The sequence below is a fragment of the Pistacia vera genome, unplaced genomic scaffold (genome assembly GCF_008641045.1).
Source record: "Pistacia vera cultivar Batoury unplaced genomic scaffold, PisVer_v2 Contig996, whole genome shotgun sequence".
In the NCBI taxonomy this organism is placed as follows: Eukaryota; Viridiplantae; Streptophyta; class Magnoliopsida; order Sapindales; family Anacardiaceae; genus Pistacia; species Pistacia vera.
In genome coordinates, this window is record NW_022196885.1 from 354,680 (window position 1) to 366,063 (window position 11,384).

The window sequence follows — 11,384 nt, forward strand, 5'->3', positions numbered from 1 at the left end:
TCAATGAATTTGGAAAACTGCTTATCCTGATTCTTTTTCTTCGGTCTATGAGGAAACGGAACAGGAGGAGTGTGAGGTGCCAATTCTGGTGGTATCTCAGGAAATGGCAATTTCTCTTTCCTTTGTCTTTGCCTCACTTCCCGTTTTTGTTCTTCTTCCCTAGAACTAGATGGTTTCTCTTCAGCAACTATCTCTTCATCAACCTCCTCATCAAAGTCTTCCTTTTTCTCTCCCTTTGATGGACTTTCTTCTTCCCTTGATTTTTCCATTTCTTCCAACACTGTCCCACTTCTCAAAGTTATCGCATTTGCTTGCTCACGTGGGTTAGTCACTGTGTTGCTCGGTAGTGAGCCCTGTGGTCTCTCATTTAACTTATCAGCCAATTGACCCACTTGTACCTCCAAGTTTCGAATGGACGCCTCTGGATTTCTGAAATTTGTTCTCGTCTCATTCATAAACCCTATGCTCTTCTGCATAAACTTTCCAAACATGTCCTCCAATTTTGTCACGTTTTGCTCTCTTGATTGATTGTTCACCCCTGTTTGGTTGTTTGGCAATGCTCTTTAGTTCCATCGATTGTTATACTGATTCTGATTGCCCCAAGATACGTTCAGATGATTCCTCTAACCAAGATTATATGTGTTGGAGTACGGATTGTTCGGTTGCCTTTGATTTCCTGCCAAGTATTTAACCTGCTCCGATGATGATGCTGAAGCAAACGTGTTCCCCACTTGACAGTCGTTGCTCGTGTGATTACCTGCACAAATTCACAAGTTAGTTGAGGTGCTTGAATGGAATTTGCCTGCATACTTCCTAACTATTTCTGAAGTGCTATCAGTTGGGCTGAAATGGCTGTATATGCATCAACTTCATGAAGACCCATAGATTTCTTCGGTTGCACCTTCTCATTAGGTCTTTAATAATTGTTGCTTGCCAGAACTTCAAGCAACTAGTGAGCTTCTTTCGGTGTCTTATTCTTTAGCGCTCCTCCTGAGGCTACATCCACCATAGTTTGCACATTCACCATCAATCCGTTATAAAATGTTTGGACTTGCATCCAAACTGGCAACCCATGATATGGACACCTCCTCAGTAATTCTTTGTATCTCTCCCAAGCCTCATACAATGATTCTGACTCTTCCTGTAGAAACAATGTGATATCATTTCTCAGCTTTGCCGATTTTGCTGGAGGAAAGAATTTGGTCAAGAACTTCTATGCTAAATCGTTCCACGTTGTAATCGTTCCTGTTGGTAATGCCATTAACCATCCCTTAGCTTTATCCTTCAATGAAAACGGGAATAGTCTCAATCTGATGGTGTCATCTGACTCTATGTTTGACTTGAAAGTATCATAAATCTCCAAAAAATTTACAATGTGTAGATTTGGATCTTCCTTCAAATCTCCCCTAAACTATATTGACTGCTGGATCATCTGGATGATTGTCGGCTTTATCTCAAAATTGTTGGCTTGTACTGTTGGTCTAGTTATACTTGACCCAGTGCCATCAACTAAGGGAACTGAAAACTCCCTTAGTGTTCTATTTTTTGCCATCTTTACAACTATGACTTCTGGTTCCACTGTAGCCTCTCTTTCTCTTCTTTCTCTGTTAAGTCTTCGAGTGGTTCTTTCAGTCTCTAGATCAACAAGAACCACTGGTTGACGTCTTGCTCTTCGCATAAACTACACAGAAAAATAGAAAAAGTAAGATCACAAACCAACCTAAAAGAATAATAAAAATTAAACAAACAACAATTAAGCAAAAATAAAGCTCCAATCTAGCTAACACAAGAAAAATTTAATGTTAATGCAAAACTCAATCCCTGGGAACGGTGCCAAAAACTTGATGCGTTGTTCCTACAACATGCAAAAATAGCAAGTGCACTAGTCACACAAAGTAATAAAGTGATGAGTGAGTATCGTTCCACGAGGATTGGTTGCTAAGCAGTAAGTTTTCTATTGTTTTCAAGTTGAAGCAATCGAATTTGTTTGGCTTAATGGGAGAAAATTAAACTAAAACTTAAACAAAATTTGCTAAGTATTCAAAACTAAATTGTGAAAGCAAGATTAAAAACAAGGTTAAAATCAATTCACACAAACAGGTAGGGTTTTGACTTCATTCGCACTCTATGGATTAAACCTACGGATTATGCTATTTCCATATTCGCATGCATTGATTGTAAATCGAATTCTCTAAGTTGTGAAACATAACTTCTTAGGCTATGTTTTCCTACTTTTCCCTATTAAACTTCCGCACCCAACAATTTGAAGATTAATAGTTCTAAGCTCATTAAGCACATGGAATCCTAAATTGATTTCATTGATTCTCAAATCTATCTCTAGCATTCAATACTACAATGGTGATTACCTAAGAAGCTTAACATGACTTCTGGTTCCATTGTTTTCAAGTTGAAGCATTCAATCTCATCATGTTCATCAAATAAAAGCAATAAAATCAGAATAACCACACAATCCATGCAATAGCATATGAAAATAACAAAAATCAATTACTCAATCCATGGAAATCCGAATTACATCAAAACCCTAACCCAAATGGGTTAGTTCATAGCTAAATCGACACAACAAGCAAGAAAATCGATTAACCCATCAATCAACATATTGAAATGAGAGAAAAGACAAGAGATCTCCTCTAGTTGAAGAATCCACAAGATTCAACCCCAAATCTTCTCACTTTTCGACCCAAAATTCATCAAATCTAAACTAAGGAAAATGAAAATAAGCTGCTCTAGACTAAAAACGACCAACCAACTCAAATTGGCAAAGTTTTGCTTTTATAGTACACCCAAAAACCTAAGACTTTACCTAAAATGAAACTGTGCGTTTTAGAGAAAACTGGAATTCGCAGACTTCGCCGCGGCAAAGAAGGAATCTCGCCACAGCGACGAAGTAAAAATTGACTCTCGTGCTAACTCCTTTTGCCGTGGCGAATCTTCATGAAGAATTTTGAAATTACATAATTGCCCTCCGCTTGCTTTTTTACTTGAATCTTCGATCTTTGATGCTCTCCCATGGGAACAAGCTTCATAGTGCTCTGCTCTGTTTCAGAACTCTCCCAAATTCTGAGATCCGCTTACTTCTGGGTCCAGAAACTCCAAATCGTTCATTATTTAATCAAAATGTCCATTTTTGCCTGAAACACAAAATGTATAGAATTAAGTAGCAATTCAGGTCAAAATGAACTAAGAAGTATCTAAAATCCGACCAAAAAGCCTAATAAAAACAATATAATCCTCGGATTATCAAATACAAAATTGATCCAACATAAATTCCTCAACAAATCCAACACATGTATTAATTAATTTAAGCAATGTAACAAATCGAAAAACCTAAACATGCAATTTCTAGCAATCAATTTAGTTAATCAACCAAAACAATGTAATTAAAATATATATAATCAAAACCCTAAGCTCTGATACCATTGTAAGTAATTGACAAACGATGGCAATCGAAAAACAAAATTTTTTGTTCATCGATTACTCTGAATAAGCCAAGATCAGGGTTTGATATGTATATATATTACATGCTTAAATTGAAACAACATAAATCCATACAATGATTCGTTTATACCTGCGATTGGAGGCTCCGTGTAACGCCCACACCGTGGTATGTAGCTTTACTTATGCCCTTATACCCTTAGTTGAATTTTGTTAAAGTTATTCTTGAACAAGTGTGAAGAAAATCCCATAAAATTCCATTAGGGGTAAAATGGTATTTTCACTCATAATTAGTTGAAAAAGTGGGGAGTGAAAAGAGATAGAATTTCATGAAGAATGCAATAAAATGAGGGCATTATGGTAATTGACTAAGGGACATAGATGGAATTTCATAGAAAATGCAAGGGTAAAATGGGAAACTATAAATAATATTATGTTATATCAAGAGTTGAAGAATGAAACCCTAGCCATTCTTCCTCCACTTTCATGTAATGCCCCGCTTGAGGTACGTAGTTAAGAGTTTTCAGCCATACAATTCTAAGGAAGGGATTTCAGTAGATCCGAGTAAGATAAACACAATCCTTGAGTGGCAGAGGCCAAAGACAGTAAAAGAGGTCAAAAGTTTCTTAGGCCTGGTAGGTTATTGCAGACGATTTGTTGAAGGGTTCGCCCAGTTGGCTAAACCATTTACAGCTCTTACCAAATAGAAGACTCCTTTTGTATGGTCAGAAGTTTGTGAGGAATGTTTCCAAGAGTTGAAGAAGAGGTTAACATCAGCTCTAGTGTTAGTGCTACCACAAGAGGGTGTAGATTATGATATTTATACGGATGCCTCATTACAAGGACTTGGCGCGATGTTAATGCAATTAGGTAGGGTAACAGCTTATGCCTCTTGGCAATTGAAAGAATATGAGACGAGATACCCTACGCATGATTTAGAGTTGGCCGTCGTGGTCTTTGCCTTAAAGATTTGGAGGCATTACCTTTATGGTGCAAAGAGTAACATTTACACTGATCATAAGAGTTTAAAGTACTTCTTCACTCAAAAGGAGCTGAATATGAGACAGAGAAGGTGGTTAGAGTTGGTTAAGGATTATGAATGTGAGATCAAGTACCAACCGAGGAAAGCCAATGTAGTAGCCGATGCCCCAAGTAGAAAAACCTATTTATCCTGGCTCACCAAGTAGAAAGAACTAATAGAAGAGTTTTGTAGAGAGTAGATCGAAGTGATTCCAGGAAGGATTGCCAGGTTAGAGATTCAGTCTACTTTATTGGAGGACGTTAAAGAAAAACAAGTGGCCGATGAGTGGTGTCAGAGATTAGTGCAGCAAGTGCTTGAGGGCAAGACAATCGAGTTCCACTTAGTTGATGGTGTCCTCTATTTCAGAAATCAGTTGTGCATTCCTCCGAAAGATGGGTTGAAAAAGAGAATTCTTTTGGAGGCTCATGACACACCGTACATTGCTCATCCTGGAGCAACTAAGATGTATCAAGATGTAAAGTCAGGCTACTGGTGGCCATGTATGAAGAAAGATATTGCAGAGTTTGTAGCTAAATGTCTAACGTGCCAACAGGTGAAAGCAAAACATCAAAGGCCATCAGGGTTGCTTCAGCCACTTAGTGTTCCAGAATGGAAATGGGAGAGCATTTCGATGGATTTTATCACAGGTCTCCCTAGAGTACAAAGGGGATATAATGCTATATGGGTGATTGTGGATAGATTAACTAAGTCCGCCCATTTCCTTCCAGTAAAGGAGAGTACCACCTCGGATCAGTTGGCTCAGATCTACATGAAAAAGATAGTCAGGTTACATGGTGTGCCCAAAATTATAGTGTCAGACAGAGATTCGAGATTTGTCTCAACTTTCTGGACTAGTTTACAGAGAAATTTGGGTACCCGTTTGGCATTCAGTATTGCTTATCATCCTTAGACGGATGGTCAAACAAAGAGAACAAATCAGGTGCTTGAGGATATGTTGAGAGTTTGTTGTATGGATTATAGAATGTCATGGCATGAAATGTTACCTTTGGTGGAGTTTGCCTACAATAATAGTTATCAGTCTACAATTAAGATGGCACCTTACGAGGCTTTGTATGGTAGACGGTGCAGGTCTCCACTATATTGGGATGAGATAGGTGAAAAAGATGAGTTGAGTATCGCTCTTGGGCCAGAGATGACTCAAAAAATGATAGAGGATGTAAGATTAATCAGAAAAAGAATGAAGCAAGCCCAAGATCGACAAAAAAGTTATGCCGATTTGAAGATAAAAGAAGTGGAATTTCAAGTGGGTGATAAAGTGTTTCTGAGAGTTTCCCTCTACAAGCGAGTGATGCACTTCGGGAACAAAGGGAAGTTAGCACCGAGATTCATAGGTCCATTTGAGATATTGCAACGAGTAGGAAAGGTTGCCTACAGATTGGCACTGCCACCTAGTATGGACAAGGTGCATGATGTTTTCCATGTCTCGATGTTGCGGAAGTATGTAAGTGATCCCTCCCATATCCTTAGTGTAGAGAACATTGAGTTAACAGAGAACCTTGTGTATGAGGAACGTCCTGTACAGATTCTAGATCGAAGGATTAAAGAGCTTCGGAACAAGAGTATTCCGCTAGTGAAGGTCCTTTGGAGGAATCACAAGGTAGAAGAAGCGACATGGGAGGTAGAATGAGACATGCAGAATCGCTTCCCGGATTATTCGTGTGAATTTCGAGGATGAAATTCTTTTAAGGGGGGAGAATTGTAACGCCCCGCTTGAGGTACGTAGTTAAGATTTGTTGTATTACTTAAATGTTCATTGATCTTGCTTCACCTGAGTTTGTATGTTGGTAGTTTTGGTTGAAACTGGTTGAGATTTAAGGAATCTTGGTAGTACAGTCTTCACCATGGTGATGTCAGCTTTGTGTTGCAATGTCGATTCTGTAATTTTTCACTGGGGCGATGGAACTTCTTTGCCGCAGCGACGGGATGGCAGAAAAGTTTTCCTGAGGTTTCTAGAGCATTCTGTATAGGGGAAAAATGACTATTCTACCCCTAATTAGCAGGAAAAGTGGGGAGTAAAATGTAAGGAAATTTAGTAGAGAATGTGTTGGAGTTGAGGGTGTGTTTGCAATGAATCAAAGGATATAGATGAAATTTTCAAGGAAAAGCAAGGGCAAAATGGGAAAGGATGGTTATAATATGAGCTAAAAAGGGTTACGTGTAATAAACCCTTCAGTTTCACCCATTTCTACCGCCATACCCATTCTCTACTTCCATTCAATTCTTTATTCAATCTTCCAAGATTTCTAAGGAGTTTTAGGGAGTCTTTGGGGTAATTTAGTAGAGCTTGAATCTAAAGCATCCTAAGGTAAGGATTCTTGCTTTACATGTGAGTTTGCTTATATGATTTGAAGTCTTATATTGCTGTTATTGTTTTGTTAAAGTTGTAGAGAGAACACAAGATGGCAAGGGAAGGAAAGTGCTAGAGAAGTTTTTTACCCATAAGGTAAGTAAATCCAACCCTAACCCTTGGTTGAACATCAAGTGTTAGAGAATTTCTTATGTGAGTATATAAATGAGAAATTGTGATGAAATGGATGGTTATTTCTATTTATTGTTGTATATACTTGAGTTATAGAAAGAGTTGAGATTTTATGATGTTGGTTGAGCTTGAGTTGATTTGATGGAAGTTGGAGAGAGTTTTGAGCCAACCCTTTGGGAGCGTTTTCCTTTGACAGGAACTTAGGGAGTTTCTCTCATTTTGGGATGATTAAAGAGGGGAGAAGAGTTTAGATCAATAGATCAGAGTTTTATATGCACATGAGTTGTATGATGAAATGCTTGAGTAAGGCATGAGTAAGAGTAAGAGAACCTTAATTATGGCTACATGGCATAATTACATTTCATGAGTGCATTAATGAGCATGAGTCTCCATATGCATAAATGCATTAAGAAAGAGAGTAGAAAAAGAGTAGAGCATTTTGAGTGTAAGCTTTATTAAGAGAAAAGAGAGAAAAGAGAATAGAGTAGGTTGTGCAATGGGGAACCCTTGAGTATGGGTAGAGTATTCCGCGCATGTACGCCACATTGGAGAGCGCATGAGTATAAAGAGAGAAGTGGTGTAGCCCTGAGAGTGCATGCGATGAGGCTATACTTGAGAGTACCCGGAGAGAGATTTTTATACACTCACATGGCTAAGGGTTCCGAATCCATGCATAACCGAGTCCGGTCGGCTAAGAATGAGTAAGTCTCACGTAGAGCGGAGCGAGTCCTAACCATGCCTCTAGTAATGAGGCCGTGACTACTAAAGAGAGTTAGTAGAAAGAGTTATGAGAAAGAAAAAGTAGAGAGAAGATAAGAGAAAGAGTAAATGAGCTTTGTAAGGATAATTAGAGAAGAGTTACGGGTTAGATATAGGATTTACTTACTGAGCATTGTTTTATTGCTCACCCTATTGCTTCCTATGTTTTGCAGGATCTAGGTGAGTACAGGTCAATGGGCGTCAGCACTCAAAGGGAAATGGCTACACTGTCCACCTTCTTTTTGATAGTTTTGTACATGATACAAATTTTGTATAAAGAATGTATATTTTTATGAAAGAAAAATTTGGGCCCAACTTTTTACTATTTTATATGTATTTTATTTGTATATTTTTTATGAGTATTTGAGTAGAAAGTGCTATTACATTGAGTATTTGGGTAGAAAGCGGCTATTACATTTTTGGTGTCAGAGCCAAGATTTTGGGATTTGACAGTGTACCATCTCGTCGCTACGCTCGATTCCAAGCCGAATGTGTTAATTTTATCCTTACATTAAGTGTTTCTTAAATTGATCAAGTAGGGTTGTTTTGTGAGAGGGTGCGTAGTAACAGGAGGAGGGTAAGAGTGTGATAACGAGGGAGAATCCTCAACCCACCAGAACCAACTCCCCCTACCCTTGATGAGACGATGATTCGAACCATTGTACAGCAGGTATTAGCAAGAGTCGGGGAGAATTATTCAGAGAGAACCGAGCCCCCAGTATAGTACCGCCTACAAGACAAGCGAGAAGGGCTGGTACATCAGACAGTACAGACTCGGGTTGATACGATTCAGGGCCTTGCAAACTAGACCAACAGCCAGTGTTAGGAGAACTAGGGACCCGTTAGAGCAGAGGTGTTTAAGTCCGTAGAGTGGACGTGGCACTGTTTCCTATGATGATAGAGAGAGGATGAGATGCCAGTTTCTTATTTAAGGGAGATGCCCGAATTTGGTGGAATTAATGGGAGCTCATGATACGGCCTCGATGACCTGGAGAATTCAGAAGATTGTTTGAGGCGGAGTATCGAAGAAGATTCGAGTACATGAGAAAGTGTAATACCCAAGATGTCAAAGGTATTTTCCTAACTCAAAATAGTCCTTTAAATGTTAATTTTGTTTAAAAACATAAAATCTAACTAGGGCAAAATAGTCAATTCATTTGGAACGGTATGAATCAATTATCCATAGAAAGGCTTAGGGGAAAAAATGGTTATTTTGCCTATGGATAAGCATTGAAAAGTCAGGATGAGTAGGCTTCATTGTATTTATGGCATTTAAGTAATAATTAGTCTAGTGTGAAATGACCAAAATGCCCTTATATAAGAATTAAGGACTTATGAGTTATACAATTAAAATATGGGCCAATTGCATAATTTTGGAAAATAAATTAAATATTTTCCTATAAATGAGATGAAATTCGTTCAAGCCAAGGAGAGAACCTTCTTCAACATTTCTTCCATTTCTCTCAAATCCTCCATGAAACAAGCTTTCTTTCTCTAAGTTAAAGGAGTTTTGCTTAATTTTTCAGAACAAGATGGACCCTTGGATCTTCAATTTGAAGGGTTGTAAGGATTAAAAACTTTAGTTTTGATGTGATTGAAGATTGGAGGTAGATGTTGAGGTATAATGTTATTAGTATAGATTAAGGTGTAAAGGTAAAAGGCAAAGGATTTGTTGAAGGAATTCTTTAAAATTAAGGAAGAACCTCCCATGACTTTAGGGTTTTCTAGGGTTTGAGATTTTTATAAAACCTTAAATTAAGGCTTAAGGCAAGAAGTTTGATGGCAAGTGTAGTTGAACTCATTATCTACTTATTGCTTCGAATTCATTATACTGAAGTTAGGCTATTTATGTTTTATGAGTTGTTATGTTTGATTGAAGAAAATTTGTGGATGTTGATTGTGGCAAAACTGTGTAGTATGGGGGGCCACATGGTGTGTGAATGGTTGCTATTAGACTGTTGAGGTGTTGTTTGCATTAGCTTACAATGTTATAGCAATAATGGATGATTATGGGAATGAGTTTTTACCTTCCTTTAAGATGTTAAAGACTATTAAGGGAGGTTTATTTGATCCATAAGTTGACCTATTGGTTAATTTAATAGGAATTGATGTGGCATAGTTAATATGAAAATTCGGATTTAGGAGCTTAGGGTTTTGTTAACCCTGCTTCAGTATTTCGACCATAACTTGAGTTATAAAAATCGAAATGAGATGATTCTTGAAGCATTAGAAAGCAAGACGCAGATCTATAACTTTTATGTTTATGCCAAGAGCCAATTCGTTTGAGAAATAAATGGAAAATGGCCTGAGTATAAACGTTATTAAAGTTTAAGATTAACATGATCAATTCTATGATTATGAATTGATTATTAATGTATTATTGTAAGTATGCCATGTACTAATGTTTACCCATTAGTTGATGATCTTTGAAAGATACACTTGTCATGATGTCAATACATGATTAATGTTATGAAATGGCATGAAGATGCAATATAATACATGTTTTAAGATGATGTATGTGAGCAAGAGTAAGTAATGGATTGATAATCCATAGATGAATTAAAGTATTAAGCTCACCAAAATATGTATTTACATGCCAAAGATTTTAGAGATGCAATAGACATATAAGATGCATATAGACATGATGGAAAACGTGTAAGCATATCCGTATACCGGTTGAGGAAAGATGAATATATGCTGTAGATGCTAAATAACGCGTAAGCACCTCCTCCCGATGAATGGCTCTAGATGAAATTTGAGGCTAGATGATATGAAGTGCTTAAGATGTCGAAGAAGGCCGATTGGCTAGACGTTAAATGTTTCATAGCATTTAGTTGCATTACATGAGTTATGATGTTATTTTACATCATGAGATGATTTTAGATGTTATGTCATGACATGTGATTGTGTTGTACTATGTTACATACTTTATTTATGTGTACACATTGATGGTTATATAGTCATGGGATAAAATGAAAAGCTATGAATTAGTAATAAGGGGAATTATCCCTAGATGTAAAAGATAAGGTGTGTTAAAAATATGTTTAAATAAAATCAAATAGTACATTTAGAATAAAACGACCATTCCTTACTGAGCGATTAGCGCTCACCCTTCATTGTTGATTGCTTTGCAGGTAGACTAGAAGCGAGGATCCTAAAGACAGCGGGACTACACGAGGGGAGATGATTATGTCATCTCGATGTTTTTATCTTGATGTATATGTAATGATAAAATTTGTGGAAATACCTTTGGAAGCTTCCACCGTATAAATATGTTTTGATTGTGTAATTTCTTAAAGTTTGTAAATTATAAGTTTGGATCCTGCGTGACATTTTATATGGTTTTTGGATATTTTATTTATTTCCTTGCACAGATTTTTCTAAATACAACTTGTTCTCCAGCATTGTACCTCAGGATTCTCATTGAGGGATTTTCAGAGGATACCTGACTGGAGGGGGGTTTTACAGAAGTCCAAGAGTTTATTCATCTGACCAAAGGACTAGTATTGTGAAAGAATATTCAGTAAGATTTAACTCCTTTGCTCGCTTTGCACCCAGAGTAGTGTATACTCTAGTGTTAAAGAGGGACAAGTTTGTGCAGGTTGAGATCAGATATTGCCCGAGACGTAATGACAGAGCCGAGCCCCCTCA

The 11,384-nt window shown here is 37.5% G+C and overlaps 1 non-coding gene across 1 annotated transcript; it reads left to right on the forward strand.

The window, feature by feature from the left end:
- The first annotated feature begins 1,067 nt into the window (after positions 1–1,067).
- LOC116121592 lies at positions 1,068–1,174 on the forward strand. Its single transcript, XR_004126746.1, has one exon. It is a non-coding gene; the product is annotated as a small nucleolar RNA R71 (small nucleolar RNA).
- Positions 1,175–11,384: the final 10,210 nt, after the last annotated feature.